Here is a 12629-nt window from a genome sequence, read left to right as displayed (position 1 = left end):
AAAGTGAAAGAAGCCATTTACAAATAAACACATATTGTGTGATTCCATTTATATGAAATGTCCAAAATAAGCAAATCCATAGAGAAAGAGAGTAGATTAGTGGTTGCCAGGGGCTGGAGGATGGGGTAATTGGTGATTGACTGTGCACAACTCTGTGGATACACCAAAAACCACTGAATTGTATAACTTTATGGTATGTGAATTATCTCAATAAATTTGCCTCCTAATAAGAACCTACCAAGTGCCAGATATGTAACTTGTGCTATCCAATTTAATCCTCATCAGACGCTTGCAAACAAAGTTTATTATCATTTGACAAATGAGAAAACAGGGTTCTAACTTACCTGTGTACACTCACTTGATGGATGACTGGCACAGGTGGGCTTGCATTGTAAGCCTATTTTCTAAGTATAAGCTTCTTCCACTGGCTGTCTTGGTTCACCCTGTTTCCAGAGTTTTATACTCCACGTCCTCAGTGAGCTCGACTCACAGGCTCTCTGCGTTATCCTCTGCCGTTTAAACTGCTCTGGTTGTTCTGGGCAAACGGACTTTCCTCTGGAGATGCTCTTATCATTCTACACAGACTTGCTCTGCCCAGGTCCGAGGCACTATTTTCTCTTAGCCAGAGTCTTCTCTCAGTAAGCTACCCACCCGCTCCAATGGGCGCCCCAAAGACTGTAAAGAGAAGCTCTAGGTTTTCTCTCCTGTTTGAGCCAGTGATTGCAGCAATTGCCCCTGAGCCCAGCATTCTACAATAAACAGCATATGAAGGACTTCCCGCTTACCGGCTATTATTATACTTGCCCAGAGACATTGTACGTGCGTACGCGCGCGTGTCCACGGGCACGCGCATGTGCCCGTGTGTAATATGGATATGGTGGGAGGGCTTGTCTTTGCGCCACCTCACAGGGAAACAGGTTCCTTCTTGCTTTCTCCTTTATTGTTTCAATTCTCCGAGGAATTCTATCCAGGGAGATGGAATAGGGTGACTGACATCTGTTCTCCCCAAGCCTGTCTTTTTATCTCTACCTTATCTCAAAGGTTCCCCCATTATTCAAAGATGAAGACCCTTTATAACATTAAAAAATTTCTCAGCTGCCACTCCTATGATGGGAGCTGAGAAGATACATAATGATCTGAAGCTACTATACATTTGGTAACGCTTTCAGATGAATTTTGTACTCTGTCAATTATATAAGCAACTTATGTGGTCTCTGATCCATGTTTGGTTTGGAGCTATGTATTTAATTCAAGGTGAGAATGATTTGAGCAAAAAGGTTTTAATAATGCTTTGACATAACTCCTTGGCTCATCAGTGTCTTCAACCTTTTTTTCAGTGATGGTTTGTTAATATTTATATAGAACTTTAATATAGTTCACTGTTCTGAGGCTTACAAAGTCCTTTCATGAACATTATCTGATCAGATTTATGTTCTGGAGTGTTGGCATATTTTTTAACATGAGGGACCTTTATGTTTGGCAAGAAGCTGCATAGTGTAAGTAAAGGGGGAGGAGTTGTGATCAGGAAAACTATGCCATAATTAAATTATGTCTCCTCTTAGCCAACCTGTTTTCCCATTCATTGTGCGTATAGGGGAATTGGACCAGAACCAGTGTTGTTTGTTGTTTGTTTTGCTTCTTCAAAAGAAATGCACATGAAACTTCTGTGTCTAAATGGGTAAAGGTGGAACTGCTCTGTTTGGAACTGGGGGAAGAATTACACTTTACCTTCTTTATTCTGTTCTGGGAAAATTTTGAACCCTAGAGTTCTCCTTATGAGTACTTACTTTCAGGATCCATTCCCTAAGGACTTTTATTTTCTCTCTTTGGGGGGGTGAGAAGGAAGGATCAAACTAGTAGCTTTCAGGGTGAGAACAAGTGCCCACCCCCATCTCTAGGAGGCTGGGCCTTGGCAGCCTGCAGGTAGTCATGCCTCCAGGGAAGGATGCTCGACGTCCTGGCTGCAGCTCAGCAGGCTTATGCCCTGCTCTGATGTTCTTCGGAACTGAAACTACAAAGCTAGCTACTTTCATTTTCTGGAACTATGTTTAACTACATTAACATTATGTGATTCTTCTCATAGTCTCTGTACAAGCTAATTGTGAAGGAAAGCCTTAAATAAAATGTTGATTAAACTTCGGAGGGTTTCATCTTTAACTAGATGTAAACTTTTGATATCATCTTGAGTTACACAGGACAGAATTTTGCATAGCTGCATGTGGTCACAATTTTCTACACAGTTTCGTATGCTTGAATTCCTGATCTTCTGATCTACATTTTACTTAGGTCTTCTAGCTTCATCTCCAGAGCCTTCCACCATCAGAAACATTCTGCACCTTGCTTGCTGGAAGATTTCTTTTTTTGAAGAACTCTGCAGTCAGCACAAGTGGCATCTGGCGATATGTATATGAAAGCAGTGAGATTTCTCATTCCTTTTAGAATCATTTTGCTAGAAATGGCTTATGTACACTTGGAAGTATATTCATTTCCAAAGTTCTGCTTTAGTTTTTAGAATTAGTTTTTAAAGATAGCTTTGAAAGAAAGTTGATGAAACAGATATCTTTAATGATTAGAAACTTACCAGAGCTTTTCTGAAAACTTCTACTTTTCATATCAGCAACTTGAAATAGTTCTTCAAGAGGTTCTTTGATCTCCAGCAGTTAGATGAGTTGCATTTTCTTGTGAATTTGCAGGAGTCACATCCCGGAAAGCATCTATGAGGAAGTAGATATGTGAGAAGAATAGACCTGGTCATTTCCTAGTTTTACCTGAGGGTATATTTGTTGAGAATCTACTACATTAAAAAAGAAAGATATCACAGCAAAATTAAAATGTAGTTGATTGGACTGTTGCTTAGAAATTGTTTACAGGACAGATTTTCCCCTTAACTTTCTACTATAAAAATTTTCGAACATAGAAGATTTAAAAGAACATCCTTCAGCTAGATAGCATCTCTTCCTATATTCCTAAATACTGATACTTTTAATAAAAAAAATAAACATTCAAAATATGTTGCAGGCATACTTTCTCTTTCTCTTCTCCCACATTCTACATTCAATGTGGAGAAAATCCTATAGGTTGCTTCAAAACAAGCATCTGATTACCAGCTACCACTTCCCACCAGCTGGTCCAAGTCCCCATGTCTCTCTCCTGAATTATAGGAGTGGCTGTCTCACGAGTTTCCCTCTTGCTGTTATTGATCCCTTTGGGAGCTTCTCAAAATAGCAGCTAGAGTGATCCTTTCAAATGTAAATAACATACCAATATTCTGTTCACTCCTTCCAGTGGCTTTCCATTTGACTTGGAGTGAAAGCTGAGCTCCTTATTATGAACTACAAGGTCTCATATGACGTGGCACCCTGTTACCCCTCTGATATAACATCTTAGTTTTATTTTTCCTCTCTCTAAATCTGGTACAGCTCCCTGGCTGCCTTGTTGCTCCTCACATGTGGCACCTGCTCCTGCTTCCAGCACTACACTTGTTTCCTCTCCCTGGAATGTCCTTAGACACCTGCAGGGCTCACTCCTTCACTTCCTTCAGGTCTTTTATCAAATGCCACGTTCTCACGGAAGCACTGCTCTGCCAGCCTACTGAAAACTATCCCATCTCCCAAGGTCTCCTATCCCTCATCCGGCTTTTAAAAAAATCTAGTTAAGACTTACCACAATCAAGTATTCCATTCCATATATTTTTACATATTTGCCTTGTTTATTTTCTGCCCCACCCATTATTCTGTGTGATTCATGAGGACAAACATTTTTCTGTGTTTTGTTCACTTATTTTACAGTGCCTAACACATAGTAGCTTCTTAACAAAAATTTGTCGAATAAATAACATATTTTCTTAGAGTAGTAAAAAATAATGAATTTTTGAAAACCCTTGAGTTAGCAGTGCCTGTGGGTCAAGGGATTTTGCTCATTTCACTAGGTCAATTATTTTACGTGGCTTGAATCCCAGACTGAAATCTGGGGAACTTTCTTTTCTGTGCTGCCTGTTAGGCCAGAACTAACTCTAGCTTCAATCATCTAGTCACAAAAGATTGAAACAAAGCTACAGTAATCAAGACTGTATGGTACTGGCACAAAAACACAAATATATATCAATGGAACAGGATAGAAAGCCCAGAGATAAACCCACACACATATGGTCACCTTACCTTTGACAAAGGAGGCAAGAATATACAATGGAGAAAAGACAGCTTCTTCAATAAGTGGAGCTGGGAAAACTGGACAGCTACATGTAAAAGAATGAAATTAGAACACTTCCTAATACCATACACAAAAATACTCAAAATTGATTAAAGACTTAAATGTAAGTCCAGACACTATAAAACTCTTAGAGGAAAACATAGGCAGAACACTCTGTGACATAAATCACAGCAAGATCTTTCTTGACCCACCTCCTAGAGTAATGGAAATAAAAATCAAAAATAACAAATGGAACCTAATGAAACTTAAAAGCTTTTGCACAGCAAAGGAAACCATAAAAAAGACAGAAAGACAACCCTCAGAATGGGAGAAAATATTTGCAAATGAAGCAACTGACAAAGAATTAATCTCCAAAATATACAAGCAGCTCATGCAGCTCAGTATGAAAAAAACAAACAACCCAATCCAAAAATAGGTGGAAGACCTAAATACACATTTCTCCAAAGAAGACATACAGATGGCCAACAAACACATGAAAGGATGCTGAACATCACTAATCACTAGAGAAATGCAAATCAAAACCACAGTGAGGTATCACCTCATACTGGTCAGAATGGCCATCATCAAGAAACATACAAACAATAAATGCTGGAGAGGGTGAGGAGATAAGGGAACTCTCCTGCACTGTTGGTGGGAATGTAAATTGATACAGCCACTATGGAGAACAGTATGGAGGTTCCTTAAAAAACTAAAAATAAAACTATTGTATGACCCAGCAATCCCACTCCTGGGCATATACCCTGAGAAAACCATAATTCAAAAAGAGACATGTACCACAATGTTCATTGCAGCACTATTTACAATAGCCAGGATGTGGAAGCAACCTAAGTGTCCATCGACAGGTGAATGGATAAAGAAGATGTGGCACATATATACAAAGGAATATTACTCAGCCATAAAAAGGAACGAAATTGAGTTATTTTTCATGAGGTGGTTGGACCTAGGGTCTGTCATACAGAGTGAAGTAAGTCAGAAAGAGAAAAACAAAAACCGTATGCTAACGCACATATATGGAATCTATAAAAACGGTACGGATGAACCCAGTGGCAGGGCAGGAATAAAGATGCAGGCTTAGAGAATGGACTTGAGGACACGGGGGGAAGGGGAAGCTGGGATGAAGCGAGAGGGTGGCATTGACATATATACACTACCAAATGTAAAGTGGATTGCTAGTGGGAAGCTGCTACATAGCACAGGGAGATCAGCTCCGTGCTTTGTGACGACCTACAGGGGTGGGTTAGGGAGGATGGGAGGAAGGCTCAAGAGGGAGGGGATATGGGGATATATGTATACTTATAGCTGATTCACTTTGTTGTACAACAGAAACTAACACAACATTGTAAAGCAAATATATTCCAATAAAGATATAAAAAAAAGGAAAAAAAAGTTTTTATCAAAAGGAAAAGAAAATGAATATATTTCCTCCCCTAGTCCTTCTAGGTACCCCAGTTCCATAATACCCCATATCAGTTTTCTGCTGTGGCATTCTCAGTCCCCAAATGAAGCCATTTCTCATACCAGGTTTTCCCTGGCATGGGTTCCTTTTTCCTCTGGGTCCTCAGCACCTCTGCTGTTTTAATCTCCTGCCTCTGCTCTGGGAAGCTGATCTCCGGGTGAGGGGCCTGCCCCTTTCCACAGACACACTCTGTTTAGGTCTGATGCAATACCTTCTCTTAGCCAGAGTCTTCTTTCAGTAATTTAACCATCCCCCCTCTCTCTGCATATCCTAAAGACTGAGAGGACAGACTCCAGATTTTCTCTTTTGGTTTAACAAGTGACTACAAAATTCCAATAGGGCCCAACATTCTGGAAATGAAGCAGCGCATCAAGAATTTCCCTCTGCAGTAAGCCCCTTATTCTTACAGCTCTTTGGCCTCTATACCACCAGTGACTCACTGTGTGCTGTGTCTAACATAGGGGATGCTGCAAAGGGAACTTTGTGCTATCTAACAGGTGACAGTTTTCTGTTACTTCCTTTTGTTCTGATTCTGCCAATAGATACCAGGGAAATAGAAATATTCTTCTCAAATAAGGTCACTGACATTTATTCCTCAAGTATGGAGTCTTTTCTTCTGTTAAATGGAAACATCAGGAATACCTGGTCTCAATATTATATACTAAACTCTTCAATAATATCCTTGGACTGATTATAATGTCAAAAGTCGCTCAACTCCCCTCTCCCCACATGATAGCTGTTGTGAACATATAATGATTTGAACCTATTCTATCAGTAATGCTTTTAAAAATTTATTTATTTATTTATTTATTTTTGACTGCGTTGGGTCTTCGTTGTTGTGCGCGGGCTTCTCATTGCGGTGGCTTCTCTTGTTGTGGAACACGGGCTCTAGGTGCACGGGCTTCAGTAGCTGTGGCACGTGGGCTCAGTAGTTCTGGCTCGCGGGCTCTAGAGCACAGGCTCAGTAGTTGTGGCACATGGGCTTAGTTGCTCCGTGGCATGTGGGATCTTCCCGGACCAGGGATCGAACCCATGTCCCCTGCATTGGCAGGAGGATTCTTAATCACTGCACTGCCAGGGAAGTCCTATCAGGAATGCTTTTAAACTAGTTTATACTTTATTAGTTTTAAGAGCATATGTATATATATTGTTGGAGATACATAAAGATTAAAATGACTGGTGTGGACAAATTTTGAGAATGCCTTGATATAACTCTTGGCTTCCTAGGGGCCCTCATCTTCCTGTTTTGAAATAATCATGAACTCAAATCTTCTTATTAGTAGTAACATTAATTATTGGCAAAGGAGCTATAGGATGCCATTCTCAAGTGACTCCTCCAGTTTTCTCTCTTGAGGTATTAAACAAGAAGTAACAAATCAGCAGAGCTCTTAGGGACAAGTCCTCTTAGGGCTAAGTCCACCCACCCTCGTCTCAGGGGCGTCCTCAGTAGCACCCCAGATATCCATGCCCTGAAGAGTTGTTCTGCTCCACAGGACGTAGAGCTGATTGTTGGGAGAGACAATTCAGAATCCTGGCTCTTGCCCGGGACGGCTACACACACACTCCCCCGATGGTCTGATGAGCTGAAACCACACATAAGCCAAGTTAGGCTTTATTTTCCTGAGGATAAGTTTTTATTTTAATTTTTAAACCAGATTGCTGTATGACATGGATGTTAAGGAAGCACTTACATTGAAAAATAGCCTCTGAAGGACGTTATCTTTGATTAAATGTAAAACTTCTAGTAACATCTCAAGTTCCGGAAGACAGAATTTTGCATAATTGCACACAACCACAGGTTCCTTTACAATCTTTTATGCTTAACTTCCTGAACTTCTTTGCAATGTTTCTGTATCATTTTTCCCACTGCCCTACATGACCAGAAACACTCTCGCCACCTTACGTATACTTAATGATCCATTTCTTTGCAGAAGAGCATTTACAAAGTTAGCTTCAGTTAGATATACTGATAGGTATTTAACCCATTGAAATTTCTAATTACTTTCATTAGTTTTATGAGTAATTGGCTTATGCACAAACACATGTTTTATTATAAAAGAAGTACAGCTGGAGTTTATGAAAATAGCTGTCTCCTCATAAGCATAAAAAATAAAAGTGTAATGATTCAGAAACTTACCAGGATTTTTCTGAAAACTTCCTCTTCGTATGTCAGAAACTTGAAACAGTTGGTTTTTAATCTTTGTTTTCTTATTCCTCTTCTAATGGGTAGGAGATGTATGATTGTAAGGATCCTTTTTAAAAAATAAGCCTTTAAGTTGTGAAGTTTACTGGTCTCCTGATGCCCTGCCCCTGTGCTGATGCAGAATGAGGAAGTAGAAATGCAAACAGTTTCAGTTTTGCTTCAGAATGTATTTATTTAGGTTTATAAAATATTAAATATATTTATAATATATGTAAATATATTTTAATGGTTATAAAATATTAAAAGATTAACATCACAAAAAATTACCAATAAAGTTGAACCATTGCTGAGAAACTATTCACCAGAGTTTCAAGTTATAAGAGTTAAGAAACCAAGGTGAAAAAACACCTATAGAAAAAAACACTGGGAAAATATTAAAAACTTAGTGTGATCCAAGTGCTTGTTATGGACTGAATTGCACCCCGCCTCCAAATTCACATGTTGAAGCCCTAACCCTCGGTATCTCAGAATGTGGCTGTATTTGGAGATAATGTCTTTAAAGAGTTAATTAAGTTAAAATGAGGTCACTAGGGTGGACCCTAATCCAGATATGACTGGTTTCCTTGTAAGAAGAGATTGGTGCTTGCATGCTCTCTCTCTCTCTCTCACACACACACACACACACACACACACACAAGACTGGGTGAAGACACAGGGAGAAGACAGCCATCTATAAATCAAGGAGAAGGCCTCAAAAGAAACCAACTCTGCCAAATCCTTGATCTTGGACTTCTAGCCTCTGTGAGCAAATAAATTTCTGATTTTTCAGCCACCTAGTCTGTGGTACTTTATTATGGCAGCTCCAGCAAACTAATACTTCTGTGTGCTGGGTCATCATTAATTTCATTATTTTTTGAAAATTAAAACATTAGTTTTTTCATTATGAATATGACTAAAATTCATTTTCAAACTTAAGAAATACAGAATATGGAAAGAAGCGGGGAGAACCATATTATCCAAATGCAATCTCTATTTTCCATTGTATTTTTTTCTATTCATACATTAAAAAAATATAAATTTAACATTTGGGAAATTTTACCAAACCTTGAAACATATAACTTCAAATAGGTAGTGAACAGTGCCTGGTAAAAGCTGAATTACATTTTATTTCTTGAATTAATATGATATGAACATCAAAATTCAGGACCACTGGAATATGCCAACTTTTGTTTTGGGGTTGTGTGTACAGTTTTTGTTAACTTTTTTTTAAAGAAACAAACTGCTACATCTGCTAGTGGAAGAAAATGCTTTGTTCTGTTTTGAAGTTCTGAAATTGTTCAGGTGTATTGTGGTTCATAGATTACAAAGAATAACGCTAGTTAAATGCCAAAGAATTATTTTTACTCCTTTATATGAAATGCACAAATTTTGGGAGGGTGACAGTGGCAGTGGTGCCTCCTACTACATTATGTAAAACACTTGGACATTCTCATCAATATTGCCATCAGCTGTTTAATACTCCCAGTATATTTTCTCAGTCTGTTTACTTAAAATTGTATGGAATGATATAATTAATAAGCAATAAAATCTGAATCACACACACACACACAATCTTAGTTAGCTTGTTAAGAAACAAAATTCTCTAAGAATGTTTTGAACATTTTTTCATTATTAAATGAAGATAATTTTTATAGCTGTTTGAGGTGCTGTAATGTCTACTGATACTCCCAGTTGTTTTACCAAACTGGCTGGCTGTTCTAAAAGCCAAGTGAGGCGTGGGTTTTCAGAATGTGCATGCTCCTGTGTACTACAACATTCTAAAGATGAACAATTCACCCCAGTAAGACTCTTGCTACAGTTTTTGTCAAATTCATTATTTTCAGAGTCTTTCGTTCTTATTTCAGTTTGTCTCCCTCTCTCAATAAGCATAGTTTCCTAGATTCTCCACTTCCCACCCCCCGACAATTTTGACCTCCATCACTCTCACCTGATGACATCTCTTCCTACCTAATGGACAAAATTGAAGGTATCAGGTGGGCTTTCTCACATGCTCCATTCTCCAGATCCCTAAACCCACCTGTGCCCCTACATTCCTCTCCTCTCTGTACCTAATAGAGCAGTTCTCAACTCAGACTCCACAATAACATCATCTGGGGAGTTTTCAAAAAAAGCAGATGATGGGACTTCCCTGGTGGCACAGTGGTTAAGCCTCTGCGCTCCCAATGCAGGGGGCCTGGGTTCCATCCCTGGTCAGGGAACTAGATCCCACATGCATGCTGCAACTAAGAGTTCGCATGCCATAACTAAGGAGCCTGCCTGCCGCAACTAAGGAGCCCATGTGCCGCAACTAAGGAACCCACCAGCTGCAACTAAGACCTGGCGCAACCAAAAAAAAAAAAAAAAGAAACACTTAAAAAAAAGGCAGATGATGCCCAGGACTGCTATTGGGCAATCATATAGCTCTAGGCATAGGGCCAAATATCAATAAGTTTTTAAAAGCTTCCTAAGCAGTTCTAATATGTAGACAGGGCAAGAATGTCTAGAATAAAATGAACTCTTCCTCTTTCCCTTTCTTTCCCTTACCTTTTTATTTCTCTTCCATTTTCAAACAATTACGTCCTAAAATCATTACATATGCAGAGAAAGGTAGGTGTCTGTGGTGGGAGAGTGGGGAAGTCAGGGCCCAGGAAGGTGGCCCTTCAGAGAGGTGACCTGGGGTGAGGAGTCAGAACCTGGACAGTGTGAAGGGAGTATCCACCTGCAAGAGTGAGCCAGCGCTGGGAATAAGAGCCTGAAGGAGGCGTGGAGGGTGTACAGGGGCAGCCTGGTTCGGGTGTCAGAGCCCAAGCACAGTGAGCAAAGTGTCTAAATGGAGAGTTGGCCTGGTGTGGGATATCAGAGCTCAAGCAGAAAAGACAATGTTCTTCTGGGAGAAGATCCTAAAATGAAGAATGTCAAAAATTGCACTGAGCAAAGTTAAACAGGCAAGGAAAACTTTATGCAAGACTATGGTAATAGAGGGGAGATAGGCTGAACTCAACGCAGTTGAAGTAAAACATGGGAAGGTTTTTAAGCCCTGGAATGAACTAGTGGAAAAGAACTGGAGTACTATCAGGTAGGTTGGTCAGTGGGGTGTGTCAAGCGCATGGATTGCTCCTCAGTTTGCAAACGTTTTTCTCTGTGATTAGGCCACCTGGGTTTGCTAGTTGACGTGCATCCAAGCCAGGTTTCCACACTCCTACTGATACTGGGAGACAGGGGTGCTATCTTCTTTGATGTTTACATTTCAAATACCTGGTTCCCTGGTGCTTGAGAAAGACAATCCTGGGTTATAAAACTGGCAACAGGGTGGGAGAAGATTTACATACATTTTAATATTTAAAAAAATTTTATATTTATTTATTTATTTAGCTGCACCGGGTCTTAGTTGTGGCACACGGGATCTTTTTTAGTTGCAGCATGTGGGATCTTTAGTTGCAGCATGTGGGATCTAGTTCCCTGACCAGGGATCGAATTGGGCCCTCTGCATTGGGAGTGTGGGGTCTTAGCCACTGGACCACAAGGGAAATCCCAAGATTTACATACATTTTAAAGGGACAGAGAAAAAATTTGCCATTACAAATTTTCTAAAGTAAATGCTCTAAGGAAAGGGAGGCCTTTAGTCAGGGACCTATAGTCTAGAAGATGCCTGTCCAAAGTTTAGTAAAGCTTAGGGGATCGTTAAAGGCCACTTTGGTCAAGAGTCAGGTCTGAGTTGAGAGAGGAATGCACCTGTGCTGGGCAGGGGATTGCTGGGCATTGAGATAGAAGATTGATTACACAGAGGGATTGCTCAAATAAGGAAATATATAAGGAAATGAAAGCCATATTTCTCACTGTTGGAGAAGTGGTTTACAAATATAAGAAGAGAGTAACTTGCAGTATGGAACTACAATTGGAGATATCTGTGTGAACTCATGGTTTTTAAATATATTTAGGTACAGAAATAAATATAGCTGTGAATATATTGTCTAGGCTTGCTGATTGAGAGGGAATAGAGACACCACAATAGCAATGAACACAACTAGCATTCAGATGGTGTCTTCTAAATGCCATTTTTCTCTATGAAGAACCAGGGCCCCTTGGAAAGACAGCTGATTCCAGAGATGGGACAGGGAAAGTATTAGATAAACTTGGAACACCTTTTGTTCAGAAAGCAAGGAAGAAATCAAAGAAAGATAAGGGCAACATGAAAAGGTCTAGTCAACTTGTATAAGCTCCTACTAGTCAAATCTAGGACAATTGGAGCATCAAAATAAATAGTGTAGTAACAGATTATCCACTGAATGAAATGGAAAACCATGAGTCCATACAGATAAGTAAATGAATAGATGGAAAACTTGGTGAGAAATAGTGTATTTACAAAGTTTCAAATTACCTCTCCACCAAATACTAATGACAAATGGGGAAAGACTTAATTTACAGTGGAGAAGTCTGGCCTGTATGCCCTTTTTTCAGTGGTATTTTCAAGTCACTGAGGTGAACAACGTCAATATGGGACAAATGAGCATCATGCACCACCTAATGGGATGCAATGAGTACACAGCATCACTCCTGTGATATTCCTGCCAAGATGCATAGCTTAAATCTAATAATCTTGAAACATCATACAAACCTAAATTGAGGGATGTTCTGCAAAATAACTGGCCTGTCATCTTAAAAAGTGTCAAGGTCATAAATATCATGGAAAGGTTAAGGAAATGTTCCAGACTGGAGGAGATTAAGTGCAACATGTGCTTCCAAACTGGGTCTTTTTGTTATAAAAGACATTATTGAGACAAT

This window comes from Eubalaena glacialis, chromosome 8 (genome assembly GCF_028564815.1).
Source record: "Eubalaena glacialis isolate mEubGla1 chromosome 8, mEubGla1.1.hap2.+ XY, whole genome shotgun sequence".
In the NCBI taxonomy this organism is placed as follows: domain Eukaryota; kingdom Metazoa; phylum Chordata; class Mammalia; order Artiodactyla; family Balaenidae; genus Eubalaena; species Eubalaena glacialis.
Note: the sequence above shows the minus strand (reverse complement) of the source record.